Source organism: Panthera tigris, chromosome E3 (genome assembly GCF_018350195.1).
Source record: "Panthera tigris isolate Pti1 chromosome E3, P.tigris_Pti1_mat1.1, whole genome shotgun sequence".
Classification (NCBI taxonomy): Eukaryota; Metazoa; Chordata; class Mammalia; order Carnivora; family Felidae; genus Panthera; species Panthera tigris.
The window spans coordinates 31,852,033-31,866,889 of record NC_056675.1 but is presented as its reverse complement, the minus strand read 5'-3'; the positions used below and the strand labels follow the sequence as shown (position 1 = coordinate 31,866,889).

Here is a 14,857-nt window from a genome sequence, read left to right as displayed (position 1 = left end):
TGTGAATGAATGAATGAGTGAATGAATGAATGAGTGAGTAAACAAATCAGTGAATGAATGAATGAGTGAGTGAATATGCATTCTGACAGCAGACTTAGGGGAATACCTGGGGAGGATACAAGGAAGAAACCACTGTTCCCTAGTGGGTAGGAAATTCAACACTTTTTAAAGGGGCTGAGGGGCGCCTGGGTGGCTCAGTCGGTTAAGCGTCCGACTTCTGCTCAGGTCATGATCTCACGGTTCGTGAGTTCGAGCCCCACATGGGACTCTCCTCTGGCAGCACAGAGCCTGCTTCAGATCCTCTGTCCCTCCTCCACTCATTCTCTCTCTCTCACTCTCTCTCTCTCAAAATAAGTAAATAAACTTTTAAACACTTTAAAACAATCAAGGGGTCGATGCTTCGAGCAAGTCTTACTACGTGAGCGAGGCAGACGTGGGAAGAGGACACTGCACGAGCAAGGCCCGGTGAGTTGACGACGGGCTGGCATCCGGAGTTACTACAGGAGGCAGGTGGGTGTAGAGCGGAAAGGTTGGTGGTGAGTCAGGGACGAGCCCCACGTGCCTGGGATACAGCATTCGAAGGCTGCTCTCCTGCGACGAGGAATCAGAGAAGGTTTTCAGCAGGAACACAGCAGGATCATAACTGACCGTGTCCAGCTGCAGGTGTCCCACGACCCAAAACCTTCCTTGCCCTGCTTTCCAGGGCGGGTCTGGATCCCATAGCATACGCCCCACCCCGAAGGCTGAATCCTTCACGACGCGTACCGAATGCAGGGGTTCCGAAAGCATGTACCAAGCACCCTCCGTGAACAGAACAAGAGTTGATATGCATGAAGCATCTACATTTGCCAGCATTGGGCTCAGCCTTGGGTCCGTATTATTTCATGTCCTTCTGCCATCAGCCCTGTAAAGTAAGTAGTAGCTCTGCCCCATGTGATGGATAAGGAAACTGAATTCAGAAAGCCTCAGGGAAAGGCCCAGGGTCCCACAGTTACCTGGGGAGAAAATCCGGATCCTGACCCCAGGCGGTCTGGATCCAGAGCCCCTGCTCCCATCACTGTTCTGAACTGCTTAAAGCATGGGGCCTTGCCTTCTGCCATCATGTCGGGAAAGTAAACCACCAGACTCAGGTTAGATGCTTAGAAAAGGGCTGCCTTTGCCGAGCTGGCCTCAGCCTTAGGTCACAGACCTGCTTTGGAGAATGTGGCACTCAATACTGTGGAGGGCTGCTGTTGAGGACAGTGCTGTCAGCTTGAGCACATTGCTGCGGCCCCTGTATAAAAGGCAGACAAGAGAAAAGCCTTGAGTTCTTCAGATCCAGAAAAGCCAGACTTCCCTTGAGCTCTTAATTTGTTTTCAATCTTGGAAGGGTGAACATCTTGAAATTGATTGTTTCCCTTTTTGCTCTGGCCACTGGGAAGCTCAGACCACAGGTACATCCCAGCTCTGTAAGCAGTAGTGTGCTTTAACATGGGTGATGTTTTATTTTTCTTTTCTCCTATTTTTTTATGACCGTTTCCTCATTTTAAAAAATCCTATTGTTTTGTTGCTATCTTTGTTAGTTACTTTTTTAAGTTTATTTATTATTTTCTGAGGGGGGGGGGATGAGGAAGGGGCAGAGAGAGAAAGAGAGGGAGAGGGTCCCAAGCAGGCTCCACAGCTGTCAACACAGAGCCTGATATGGGGCTTGAACTCACAAACCGTGAGATCATGACCTGAGCCGAAATCAAGAGTCTGATGCTTAACTGAGTAAGCCACCCAGGCACCCCTAGTTGTTTCTAATCCATTTTGGCGAAGGGCAAGTTTATAAATAAATATATACAGAGATTTACTCTGAGGATGCAAAGATGGCTCCACATCCACAAATGAATCAACGCGATGCACCACATTAACAAAAGGAAAGATAACAATCATGTATCATCTCAATAGATGCAGAAAAAGCTCTTGACAAAATTCAACATCCATTTATGATAAACACTCTCAACAAAGTGGGTATGAACAGAACATACTGCAATATAATAAAGGCATGTCTGAAAAGCCCACAGCTAATATCATACTCAGTGGTGAAAAGGAAGTGGTGATCTTCCTTTAAGATCAGGAGAGAGACAAGGATAGCCACTCTCACAACGCTTATTCAACAAAGCATTAGAAATGCTAGCCACAGCAATTAGGCAGGTAAAAGAAACAAAGGGCATTCAACTTGGAAAGGAAGAAGTAAACCTGTCACTATTTGTAGACAACATGATTTTATACACAGAAAACCCTAAAGACGCCACAAAAAACCATTAGAACTAATAAATTCAAAAAAGTTATAGGGTACAAAGTCAATATGCAAAGGTTGGCTGCATTTTTATATAGTAATGACAACCTATCAGAAAGAGGGACTAAGAAAACAATCCCATTTAGAATGGCATCAAAAAGAATAACATACCAGGGTGCCTGGGTGGCTCAGTTGGTTAAGCGTCTGACTTGGGCTCAGGTCATGATCTCACAGTCCATGGGTTCGAGCCCCACGTCGGGCTCTGTGCTGACAGCTCAGAGCCTGGACTCTGCTTCAGATTCTGCGTCTCCTTCTCTCTCTGCCCCTCCCATGCTCATGCTCTGTCTCTCTCTGTCTCTTAATAGTACATAAACGTTAAAAAAAAAAGAATAAAATACCTAGGAATAAATATAATCAAAGAGATGAAAGGCCGGTACACTGAAAACAGAAAGATATTGATGAAAGAAATTGAAGAAGACACAAATAAACGGAAAGATATTCCATGCTTACAGGTTGGAAGAATTAATGTTGTTAAAACGTCTAGACTACCCAAAGCAATCTACAGATTCAATGCAATGCCTGTCAAAATTCCAACGGCATTTTTCGCGGAAATAGAACAAACAACCCTAACATTCGTATGGAACCACGGAAGATCACAAACAGCCAAAGCAATCTTGAGATCAAAGCCAGAGGCATCAAACTCCCTGATTTGAAATTATGCTACAAAGCTACAGTAATCAGGACTGTGGTCTTGGCATCGAGACAGACAGAAGTATCAATAGAGCAGAACGGAGAACCCAGAAAAACACCCACGCATATAAGGTCAGTTAATTTACGACAAGGGAGGCAAGAATTTACAGTGGGTAAAGGACAGTCTCTTCAATAAACAGTGCTGGGAAAACTGGACGGCCACATGCAAAAGACTGAAACTGGACCGCTTTCTTACACCATGCACAAAAATTAACTCCAAATGTATTCAAGACTTACCTTTAAGACCTGAAACCATAAAACTCCTAGAAGAAAACAGGTGGTGAACTCCTTGACATAGCTCTGGATGATGATTTTTTCCTGGAGCCGACCCCAAAGGCGAGGTGAACAAAAGCAAAAACAAACAGATGGGACCACATCTAACTATAAGTCTTCTGCGTAGAAAAAAAAAATTGGGGTGCCTGGGTGGCTCAGTCGGTTAGGCGTCCGACTCCGGCTCGGGTCATGATCTCGCGGTCCATGAGTTCGAGCCCCGCATCGGGCTCTGTGCTGACAGCTCAGAGCCTGGAGCCTGCTTCGGATTCTGTATCTCCCTCTCCCTCTCTCTCTGCCCCTTCCCCTCTTGTGCTCTGTCTCTCTCTGTCTCTCAAAAATGAATAAATGAAAAAAAAAAAAGAAAAAAAATTAACAAAACGAAAAGGCAGCCTACAGAATGGAGGAAGCTATTTATAAACCATATACCCAGTAAAGGATTAATATCCAAAACAAAGAAAGATAAGAATTCATACAAGTCAATATCGAAACAACAAACAATCCAATTTTAAGATGGGCAGAGGATCGGAACTTTTTTTTCCCAAAGAAAACAGACAGGTGGGCAACAGGCCCACGAAAAGAGGCTCATCACCACCCATCACCAGGGAAATGCAAATCAAAACCACCAGGAGATACCACTTCACACCTGTCAGAGTGGCTAGAGTCAGAAAGACAAGAGCCAGCAGGTGTTGGCGAGGACGTGGAGGAAAGGGGACCCTCGTGCCCTGCTGGGGGGAACGCACACCGGCACAGCCACCGTGGAAAACGGTGTGGAGGTTTCCTCAAAATATTAAAACCAGAGCTGCCATCCGATGCCGCAATTCCGTTCTTGGATATTGACCCAAAGAAAACACAAACGCTTCTTTGGGAAGATACCTGCACTCTCGTGCCCACTGCAGCGTTATTCGCAACAGCCAAGATACGGAAACAGCCTCAGTGTCCACGGATGGATATACGGGTAGAGACTACGTGGTGTGTATATACAGAGTAATACTGCTCGGCCATTGCACAGAAGGAAATCTGGCCATTTCCGACAGCGCGGATGGACCTTGAAGGCATCACACGAAGTGACGTAAGTCAGACAGACAAAGACAAACACTGGATGATTTCACTCACATGTGTAATCTAAAAAACAGGACAAACAAATAAAACCAAACAAAACGCACAGATAACGGAGAACAGCTTGGCGGCGGCTGGCCGCAGGCCGGGTAGGAAGGAGGCCGAATGGATGAAAACGATCAAGAGGTACAAACATCTAGTTATAAAATGAATGAGTCACGAGAATGTCATGTTAAGCGTCTGACTTCGGCTCAGGCCATGATCTCGCGGTCCGTGAGTTCGAGCCCCGCGTCGGGCTCTGTGCTGATGGCTCGGAGCCTGGAACCTGCTTCGGATTCTGTGTCTCCCTCTCTCTCTCTGCTCCTTCCCCACTCGTGCTCTCTCTCTGTCTCTCAAAAATAAATAAACATTAAAGAAAACTGTTTAAGTAATACTATCGAGGTGTGTATTTGACAACTGCTAAGAGAGCAGATCCGGAGCATTCATCAAAAGAAAAAAAAAAGTTTTTGTGACTGTGGCGTGACAGTAATTACACAGTAGTAATTATCGTGGCGATCATTTCACAACGTATACAAGCATCGCATCAACAGGCTAGAACCTGAAACTGACGCAATGTTCTATGTCCGTCTACGTCAACGAAAAGCATTTTGATCGAGAAATAAATGCGCACACGAAAAATGAGTGACGATACTATCGTTCGATCAGGTGCTGTTAGCAGGTGGAGCTGGGTGGGTATTTCTCCGTCGGGGGCCATCCTGTGCCCTGAAGGACGCTTGGCAGCCGCCCTGGCCTCCATCCGCCAGATGCCAGGAGCAGCCCTCACCCCACTGTGACAACGGAAGAGGCCCATTGCTAAATGTGTCTGGGCAGTAAATTTGCACACGGTTGAAAACCTGCACTCTCGCACTGCTCCTTGAAGGCAGGCCGAGCGTGGTTTAGGACAACAACCAAGGCCTGCTTGGGGCTGGAACTTGGGCCGGGTAAGAACCCCCGGCTGGAGAGGGCACGTCTTCAACGCTCCAGGCTCCCAGCACACAGAGCTCTTACCGTCTCGTCCCCCGCAGCAGCCCCATGGGGTCAGACTTAGGTCCTCATTTCACAGATAAAGGCACTGGGGTCCAGAGAGGCTGAGTGAGCAGCCCGACATCACAGCAAGAGGGTAACGGGGCAAAGGACGCAAGGGCCGAGCAACCTCCCTGCCTCTGACGGAAGCTGAGAAGAACAGAGAGTGACCACTGTGAGAAAAGGGATGTGCGCTGGGGCCGGAGGCACAGGTCAGACCTGACTGGGCAGGGGGGAAGCCCAGGGAGGGAAGTCCCGGCAAGAGAAAGGCACAGCGGCAGGCACCAGAACAGCTTTCTTAGGAACGAGGACTCCCCAGAGAACTGAAAACCTGCCCGGAACGTTCACGGCAGCACTATTAACAATAACCGAAAGGTGGAAACAACTGAAGGGTCCATCCACGGACAAACCCATGACTGTGCGGTCCGTCCACATCAGGGACATTACTCGGCCGTAAAAGGAATAAAGTTTGACACACGCCCCGATGCAGACGATGTTCCGTGAAAGGAGCCAGACACACATTTTGTCTGATTCCATTTACATGCAGTGTCCGGGAGGGGCAGATCCATAGGGACAGAAGGCAGGGGAGGGGAGGGGGCAGGGGGACTGGAGGTGACAGAGAAGGGGGAAGGGGTGCTTTTCGAGATGACGAGAGCATTCTCAACCTGGCTCTACCGACCGCTGAGAGCTGCACAGCTCGAGATACTGAAAGCCACGGATGGGACTGTGCACTTGAACGGGGGAATTGCATGTCACATGAACGGTATCTCAGCGACGCTGTTCTTTAAACAAGCGATAAAAGACTTGGGTAGGTGGGGGCACGCTCACGGTTGAGGATTCAGGCTTCGGTGTTGGCTGTGCCGCTCTCTCGCCGCGTGACCACGGGCACTTTATCTCCTGGAGCCTCAGCTTCCTTATCTGTAAAATGGGTATATCAGAGGTCGCCCATCTGCTACGGTTGAGGGAAGACAAGACAAAGGGAGAAGCTTGCAGCCAGAGGCTGGCACACAAGTGCTGCAGAGACATCAGTCACAGGACACTAGCCTCCGGCTGTGCCTCGTCCTACCCGCTGCTCCCTCGAACTCCAGATGCCTGGAGAACGCCCGTTCCAGGAACGAGGCAATTCCTTGAAATCTGAAAAGACCATGGAAGCCTTTCCTGGCTCGGGGAGGAAACAAAAGCCTTCACTGTCGTCCAAGCTCCGGATCCTAAAATCCTGCCCAGGCCCAGAGGCCCTCATCCGTCACTTAGTTTCAAGACACCAAATGACCTCAGCGACGCGGTAAGGGATCTTCACAGCCATCGCCACTTGGGGCCCTGGAATCCATATCCCCTCCCCCGTCCCCACTGCTCCTGGGAGCTTTGGGGGCCGCAGGAAAGGCGAAGAGAAGCTGGCACGAACCCTGCAAAATAATCCAGCCCGGGTGGGATGGGGTGGTGGGGGACCCCACAAAGGAGCAAGTGTGTGAGGGGCCTGTCCGTGTACAATGGCCCCTCAGAAACCTGTCCCCAGGGAAAACAGAGGATCTCTATTGGCATGGCCTAAGAAAGAAATGTCTGTATTCTTTTAGGAACTGCCCCCACAGGCTCCAGGCCAAGAATGTGCAGCACAGCATCTATTAAGTTTCTAAAATTATGCCTAGGTTGGGGGGTTGGCCAGGCCCAGGAGCGGGAAAGGATGTGGAGGGCGGGCAGGCGGGCAGGAAATCTTTAATCCCGCTCTTTGCGCACTCCGGGCAGCGGGAAGGGAGTGCCCCTCCAGCAGATGTCAGGTCGGCGCTGAGAATCAAAAGCCCTTCTGTGCACAGCCTGGGCACTCGACTGTTTTTAAACACTGCTACAGTGCCTTCCCAGATTGCCCGAGTTGTCCTTGGTTGGAGAGAATGAGGGATAATGGGATGGTGTCCCTTGGGCGGCCTAATTTGAGGCGTAAATGAGAGAAAGCAAGCTCCTGGTGGTCAAAATCTAGACACACAAACTGGGTTGCTATATGGGGTTGTGCAGGTTGTGCAGGTCGTGCACTGCACAATTGCCGAGGGACGTATTTTCAAATATGGCGTTGAACTGTGTGCAACCCGTATGACCATTTGAAGTGGCCCATGATGTCCCAGAAGGAGGAACAGCTGGCTCCTGTGGCCGGGGTCTCACTCTTGGGTGGAGCTGGGAGGACGTGAATTGGAGGCCAGTTTGTATGTCAGCAAAGTTGACACAGCAAGACATACATCACCAATGTCAATACAGATTGAAATACTTTGAGCCCCTCTCCCCCAATACGCACAACTAAATATAAGGCAGGGGGAAGGAAAAGTCAAAGGGGTAGGAGCCTCAAAATTTGTGGGTTATCCTACCTCCCAGATATGGTTACCAGAAAAAAAACAGAGGATAGTCAGTTAAATTTAAATGTTGGATTGACAATGAATATTTTTTTTTTTGCAGAATTATGTCCCAAATGTTTCATGGGATATATTTACATTAAAAATTATCTGTTGTTTCTCTGACCTTCCAATTTAGCTGGACATTCTCTGGTTTTAGTTGCTAACTCTAGCAACCCTGCCTCCAGAGGACATGCCTATAAAAACTCTCCCACCCACTACCGCCTGGAAATAGCTATTAAAGCAGCAGCTAATTAGAGCATGTTCCCCCAAGCCTTTTTGGCCGCTGTTCTGTAGGCAGGACAGAGGAGCATGAGCACCCCATCTCCCACTCCCTCTCCCTCCTCCCCTGGGGGCTCTGACATGACCACCTTGCCACCCAGCCTGGCTAAGAGGTTCGTCTGCATGTAGGTGCCCGGTGTGGCCACACGCCCCGTGGGGAAGACTGGAAACACAGCCTCAACGCCCACGCCACCGAAACTGAAGGGGTGGATCTTGCACAAACAAGGTTGACTGGGCCCAGAGTTACCAGCGGGCCTCTCCGGGTGGTTCCCCAGGACCGTGACGCTGTGGCTTCCGCAAGCCGTGGCGGCCTTGGGCTCCAGTGTCTCTTCTTTATGGCAGTGGGGCCACAGCCGGGTCAGCCTGGGGTGGGGGTGGGGGGTTGGTGCTCAAGTCCAAGCTAGGTCGGTTTTCTGGAAGGCGGGCAGAGAGTGAGGAAGGAGAGGCCTTAGTCGTCTCCCAGGCGGCTTCCACAGGAACGACTGGCCGACCTCTTGTGGGGCCACCTGTGACCAGAGCAAACTGCATGTGGCCAGCGGTTGGTGGAGCCTGTCCAGCAGGCAGGATGCATCCATGCACGGGGAATCTGCACAGAAAGATATCCAAGGACCGAGCAGGAAAGGCCTGGACCCTGAGCCCCCAAAGGGCCCTGGCAGAGAGAAAGAGGGTCTCTCGGCTCCCCTGCCCCAGCTCACAAACCGGCCACTGACTTCCTCACCCCCCCTTCCCCACTCCTCTGTTTGTCTGAGTCCCTGGGAAGGGCAGGGAGGCCAGGAGGGGCTGAAATGACATGTGAGGGGTGAATCAGCCCTCTCTGGGAATAAATTCCACCTGGCTAGGTCAGAGGTGATTGGGCACCGTCGGAGCCTCCCCTGTGGCTCCTGATGGCTGCGGGTCCCCTCACCCTTACCCCAGAGTCCTGTTCCCCAGAGAGGCACAGGGGCACGTGTTCCCTGCAAAAGCTGTCCCACGTGGGGCGCAACCAGAAGGCGCCCTCTTCCCACGAGAGGGCCAGCCAGTCGGGTTCTTGACTCTGGTTTATGTTTCCACGTCTGATCCCCATGGCGGGAGAGAAGGAAGGACACTCACCGGGGCAGAGGGACCCGAGCTCCTGTATCACCTGGGGCGGGTGGGGAGACAGTCAACGCAGCCAGAAGCCAGGTCCCTGGGGCTGCTTTCTCCTAATTATCCGGGTAATTCCTTCACAGCTGGGTTTGACGTGTCAGACTCTGTTCTTCTGCCTGTTTAGACCTGCCTCACTGTGGAGGCATCAGTGATTCCACACATTGCCAACTCCGGGAGGGTAGGGCCCCTGATGATTCAGACTGGGCTCCTGGGAGAGCCCCCAGAGGGAAAGGGCAGTCAGGGAAGGCTTCCAGGGAAAGGGCAGTCAGGGAAGGCTTCCAGGAGGAAGCAGCTCCGAGTGAAGCCAGGGTTCATTGGGAGAAGAGTGGGAAGGGCATTGTCTGGGGGGGGGGGGGCAGAGTTGAGATATGGTGGAACTAGAAACATGCGGCTGAACAGAAAGAACATCCTGGAACACGGGATGGGGACTCAGAGAGCCAGCCTCGCCCTGCCACGAGCCAGGTGTCTCTGGGTAAAGCCACCTTCGCCTCAGTTTCCTCATCTCTAAGAGGGGAACAGTAATGGAGGTCACCGCTGCTCTGTGTGGCCCTTTGGCCCCCCCGCCAGGCCATTCACACATGTCCCTGCTCATCTCATCTACTCCCATGGGGATCCCCACGTGCAGAGAGGCAGCTGAGGTTCAGGTTCAGAAAGGTGTCCCACAGGGGGGCACTGGGCGTCGGCTGGGCGTCCGACTTCGGCCCAGGTCATGATCTCATAGTTCGCGAGTTCGAGCCCTGCCTCGGGCTCTGTGCTGATGGCTCAGAGCCTGGAGCCGACTTCGGATTCTGTGTCTCCCTCTCTCTCTGCCTCTCCCCCACTCATGCTCTGTCTCTCTCTCCTTCAAAAATAAATATTAAAAAAATTAAAAAAAAATTAAAAAAAAGGAAAGAAAGGTGTTCCAGGGCCCAGGGCCCCAGGTGATCCTCTCCAGTAAGGATGAAACATCTTTAAGCTGAAGGAGGCTGGGAAAACAGCAGAAGCAGGAAGGGCATCTTAAAACGTATGTATCTGGTGTGTTGGTGGGGTGGGGTGGGGGGGACCTAGGTGACTCAGTCAGTTGAGAGTCTGACTTCAGCTCGGGTCATTGCCTCTCGGTTGGTGAGCTCGAGCCCCACGTCGGGCTCTGTGCTGTCAGCACACAGTCTGCTTCGGATCTCCTGTCCCTCTCTGTGTCCCCTCCCAGCTCGTGGTCTCTCTCGAAAATACATAAAACATTTTTTAAAAAGTATGTATTTGGTCTTTGTCCTGGGTTCCTAGCAGAGCCCCTAGAACCCTTGGGATTTCCTGAGGGATAGAAGGTCTTTCGTGTGTTAATGACATGACTCCAGGCAGGGGGCCTAGACAGTTTCAGGATGGGGGCTGGTCACCAGAAAAACCAGCCAAGTGACTGAGATCAAGATGGGAAGGTCCCAGGAGGGGAGAGGGGCCGAAGACTGGGTTCACTCCCCAGTGGCCCATCATGCCTATGGAATCATGAAATCTCAAGACGAACCCCTACATGACGGGTTCAAGGGGCTTCCGGGCTGGTGAACACATCCATGTGATGTACCCCAAGTCCACGGGGACTGAGGACCCTGTGATCGGGACCCTGCCAGACCCTACCTCCCTCTTCATCGGGCTGTTCCTTTGTACCCTTTGTCAGAGCAAGAACGGCACTTTCCTGAGTTCTGTGAGTCCTTCTAGAAAATCATGGAACCTGAATGGGAGCTAACCACAGAGCATCCTTGGCCTATAGTCCTCTTTCCCATGCTTGAAGGGGATGTGAACAGAGAGGGATGTTTGTTTTCGGTACGAAAATCAGCCATACGCGAATGAGGACTCAGGGAAGGAATCCACGGCCCCCTGCTGGGGAGAGAGACCCCACGGAGGGTGGGGGGGACTGCATCAAAGGGCCGAACAAGGCCCCATCTAAAGGGTGCGGCGGGCGCTGGGGTGGCCCTGCCCACACCCCTCTGCAGCTGACCGTCAGGTACAACAGTGTGTACATAACGGTGACTCCCCATCCGTGCCCAACGGGCAGCACGACTCTGAGGCGTGTTCCGTGTCGTCTCCCAGAGGTGCCCAGCGGGCCCGCAGCAGCGCCTGCCCACTGACGCCCGGTCTCCCCGCATCCTCTCCTCCCCACCCCCGCCTCGGTGCTTCCAGGGATCCCCTCCCTAATAATTAACTTGCACCCAGGTCCGGGGGACACCGAAACTCAGATAAGGGCCCAAATGCTGCCTAGCAGGGGCCAATTTTCGCCGCTGGGGGCAAGGCAGACCCCGTATTGCAGGACCTTCCGATCTGTTCAAGACAGACCCGAATCCAGAGTTCCCCGGGAAGCCTCCTGAGTCTTAGCTGCCAGCTCAGATTAAACAACACAACACAAAAGAAAACAGAACAAACCAGAACGCATCTGTGGGCTTGCTCTGGTCCTTGACCTGCCAGTTCAAAGCGGTTGGTGGCGGGCGGGCGGGGAGGGGTACAGAAAGTTCTAAGCGGTGGGGGACTAGGTTGGGGGGACAGGGGGAGTCGCCTTGGCCACCCACGCCAGCAGCCTGAGTGGGGAAGGCGGGCGAGGCCCCACGGTGGGCCAGGCGGCATGGCCAGCTGGAAGCATCTGGAGGGGCCGGTGTGGCCACCGTGGGCCGGCAGTAGACAGACGCAGAGTAAATAATCGGCTGGGATGCTTTTCCAAACACGGAGACCCCGAGCCGCCTGCGGCCTCCCCCTGGCTCGCCGGGTGGGGAGAAATCCCAGGACACCCTCCACCCGGCCCCACATCTAAGCTCAGTCCCAGGATAAACTCAGGGCAGCCAAGGAGGAGGAGGAGGAGGAGGAGGGAGGGAGGGAGGGAGGAGGTGGCCGTCACGAGAGCAGCACTTCTAGACCTCACACTTGTGAACTGCTTTTTAATTCTCTGCAGATGGAGGAGACTGTCTTTACGGATTTCCATCTCTCCACGCTGCCCCACTTCCCTCCTCTCGCAGAGCAAACACAGAGGGTGTCTCTTGAGATCGTTTTGGTACCATTCCCCATGGTTATTCCAAGCCACCGCTCTTCTGCTGCATTTTCGGAACTTAGATTAAGAATACAGGGTGTCAAGGGTACGGGCGTTAATGTCAAAGTTTGGTGTTGCGTGTTCATTCTACGACGAGCAGCCAGGCCCATCCATGCCTGTTATAAACTGTTTAACACGTTTAGAAGATTTTAACTTGGAACTATATTTACTGGAGGGCGGGGGTGGGCGGCCGAAGAGAAATTCCCGACAGCTTACCTTTAACGGGCCCCCTACGAGCCACGTATTCTATACATATCCTTAGCTCATTTAGTCCTGAGTGTGACCCAAATAGCTGTATCGCATTGTGTCATTAAGACGTCTTTCGGTTGCAAGGGGTGGAAACTTACATCGAAGGCAATTTATTGGCTTACATAAATGGGAAACTCACCGTAAGGGCTTCAGGCATGGCTGGATCCAGGAGTTCAAATGCTGTCATCAGGAATCTCTCTCCCCCCCTCTATCTTTTGGCTCTGCTCTCCTCTGTGCCTGTCTCATTCTCAGGCAGTCCCTTCTCTTCTGATTGCAAACATGGTCCCCAGCAGTTCCAGGCTTCTGATCGGCCAAGCAATCCAAAAGGGTGGAAAGAGAACACCTTTTTCCCAACAGTTTGAGCAAAAGCCCCATGACCCAATCTCACTGGTCCAGCGTGGATCATGTGCCCATCCTGTGACCAAGCCCTATGGTAGGATTCCTGATCACACGCCCATACCTGGAGTCTGAGAGTGTCAGCCCCACTAAAGTCAGGTAGGGATGGATGGGTAGCTACCACACCCAAAAGGAATGCTGGACGCCGGGCATTCAAAAATAACAACTGAGCCTGGGTGGCTCAGTCGGTCGAGCGTCCGACTTTGGCTCAGGTCAAGATCTCAGGGTTGGTGGGTTTGAGCCCTGTGTCGGGCTCTGTGCTGACAGCTCAGAGCCTGGAGCCTGCTTTCAGATTCTATGTTTCCCTCTCTCTCTGCCCTTCCCCAGGTCTCTCTCTCTCTCTCTCTCTCTCTCTCTCTCAAAAATAGACATTTGCAAAAAATTAAAAAAAAAACAAAAAACAAAACAGCTGCTTACCACGGCGAGGTGTGTGAAAACAGCAGGGTCGTCCTCACAGTTGCACACATTGCGCACTGCACATCCCCCGCGGGCTCCATTTACATTCACTGTCATCGTACACAAATACGTTTTATCGAAACAGACTTCCAACGATGGCAGTTGGGTGCCTCGTGATTGAAAAACGGCCACGGCACTTTGTAATTCTTCCCATCGAGAGAAGGAATCTGTTTCCTCACCCCTCAGATCTGGGCTGGCCTCATGACTGGCTTTGACTAACACAAGGCAGAAGTGACCCTGCAGATTTTGAGGCTAGGCCTTGGGGGGTTTCCACAGTCACCCTCTTGGAGTCCTGCCTGAGGCCAGCGCGTAAGGCGGCCTCCGTGCAGAGGCGCGGTCCTGTGAGGGAGAGCCGGGGTACCCAGCTGCCCGGCTCTGGACCGGAAGTCGTGAGGAGACAGGACAACTGTGCCTTGTCCACTCATGTCAGCTGGAAACTCGGTTTCCCGGGACGTTCTTCCCACGTGGCCCCAGGTCAGAATTTGCCGGAAGAGGAACACGCGAGAGGCTTGGAGAGGGGAAGCAAAGCAGTGGATGAGACTCTGGGAAGGCAGGCGTCGTCTGATGAGATGAGGCCGTGCCCGGGGATGACGCCCACCCAAATCCTTGTTTCTGGGGGAGCCTGAGCCGCCCCCCCACCACCCACGCTGTGTTGAGTGCCGAGGGAACCCAGTGAGGGAGCTCAGGGCACAAAGAGGGAAGCCTGGGGGCACCTGGGTGGCTCAGTGGGTTAAGCGTTCAGCTCTTGATTTCGGCTCAGGTCATGATCTCACGATTCGTGAGTTCGAGCCCCGCATCAGGCTCTGCGCTGACAGCACGGAGCCTGCCTGGGATTCTCTCTCTTGAGAGAAAGAGAGAGAGGCAGAGAAAAGTAAATAAACATAAATAAATAAATAAACAAACAAACAAACAAACAAACAAACATTTAAAAAAAAAAGAAAGAAAAAAGGAAGAGGGAAATCTGCCCTCCATTAATTTTTCTCCATTCATTCAACAGTCAACGATCTCTTGCTGTGGGTCAGCACTGGGGACAGAAAGAGCCCAGAACTGGGGTTAACCAAGTTGGTGCTAACCCTAGCCCCGAGATCCGGGCAAGACACCCAACCTCGCAGAGCTTCATTTAATCCTCACGAAGGTCCCATGAGATAGGAAATGTCGGGGCTCCATTTTTCAGGTGAGGGAGTGGAGGCACAGAGAGGTTGAGTGACTGCCCCAAGGTCACACAGCTAGTCAGTGGCAGAGCCAGGATTCCTCCCTAGGGGTCGACTCCCTGAGATCCTAAGTTCTCAGCCACTTCCTTAAAAGTTCTGGAGACTGAGCCTATCGAGGAAAGCTCCAGAATTTAGGATTCGCTCCCGGTAAATGGTATGAATTTATTCCATAATACTTGTGAGAAAGATCTCATGACTTTACTTTTCTAAGGCTGATGAAATTGGGATCTGACCCTCCCTGCCTGCCTCCCTAGAGAACCCCCTACAAGTCTCTTGCAGACAGCCAGTCTCCACCCCCTATGATTCTGGGTATAGACAGCAC

At 52.0% G+C, this 14,857-nt stretch overlaps 1 long non-coding RNA gene across 2 annotated transcripts; it reads right to left on the bottom strand.

Annotated features, from left to right (window-relative positions):
* Nucleotides 1-420: 420 nt before the first annotated feature.
* LOC107179128 lies at nucleotides 421-2,464 on the bottom strand. Of its 2 annotated transcripts, XR_006212610.1 has the most exons (4): nucleotides 2,432-2,464; nucleotides 996-1,273; nucleotides 794-904; nucleotides 421-591 (listed from the first exon to the last, which is right to left on the bottom strand). It is a non-coding gene; the product is annotated as an uncharacterized LOC107179128 (long non-coding RNA). The 2 variants fall into 2 exon arrangements; XR_006212609.1 differs by having other exon boundaries at nucleotides 794-1,273.
* Between the last annotated feature and the right edge of the window lie 12,393 nt (nucleotides 2,465-14,857).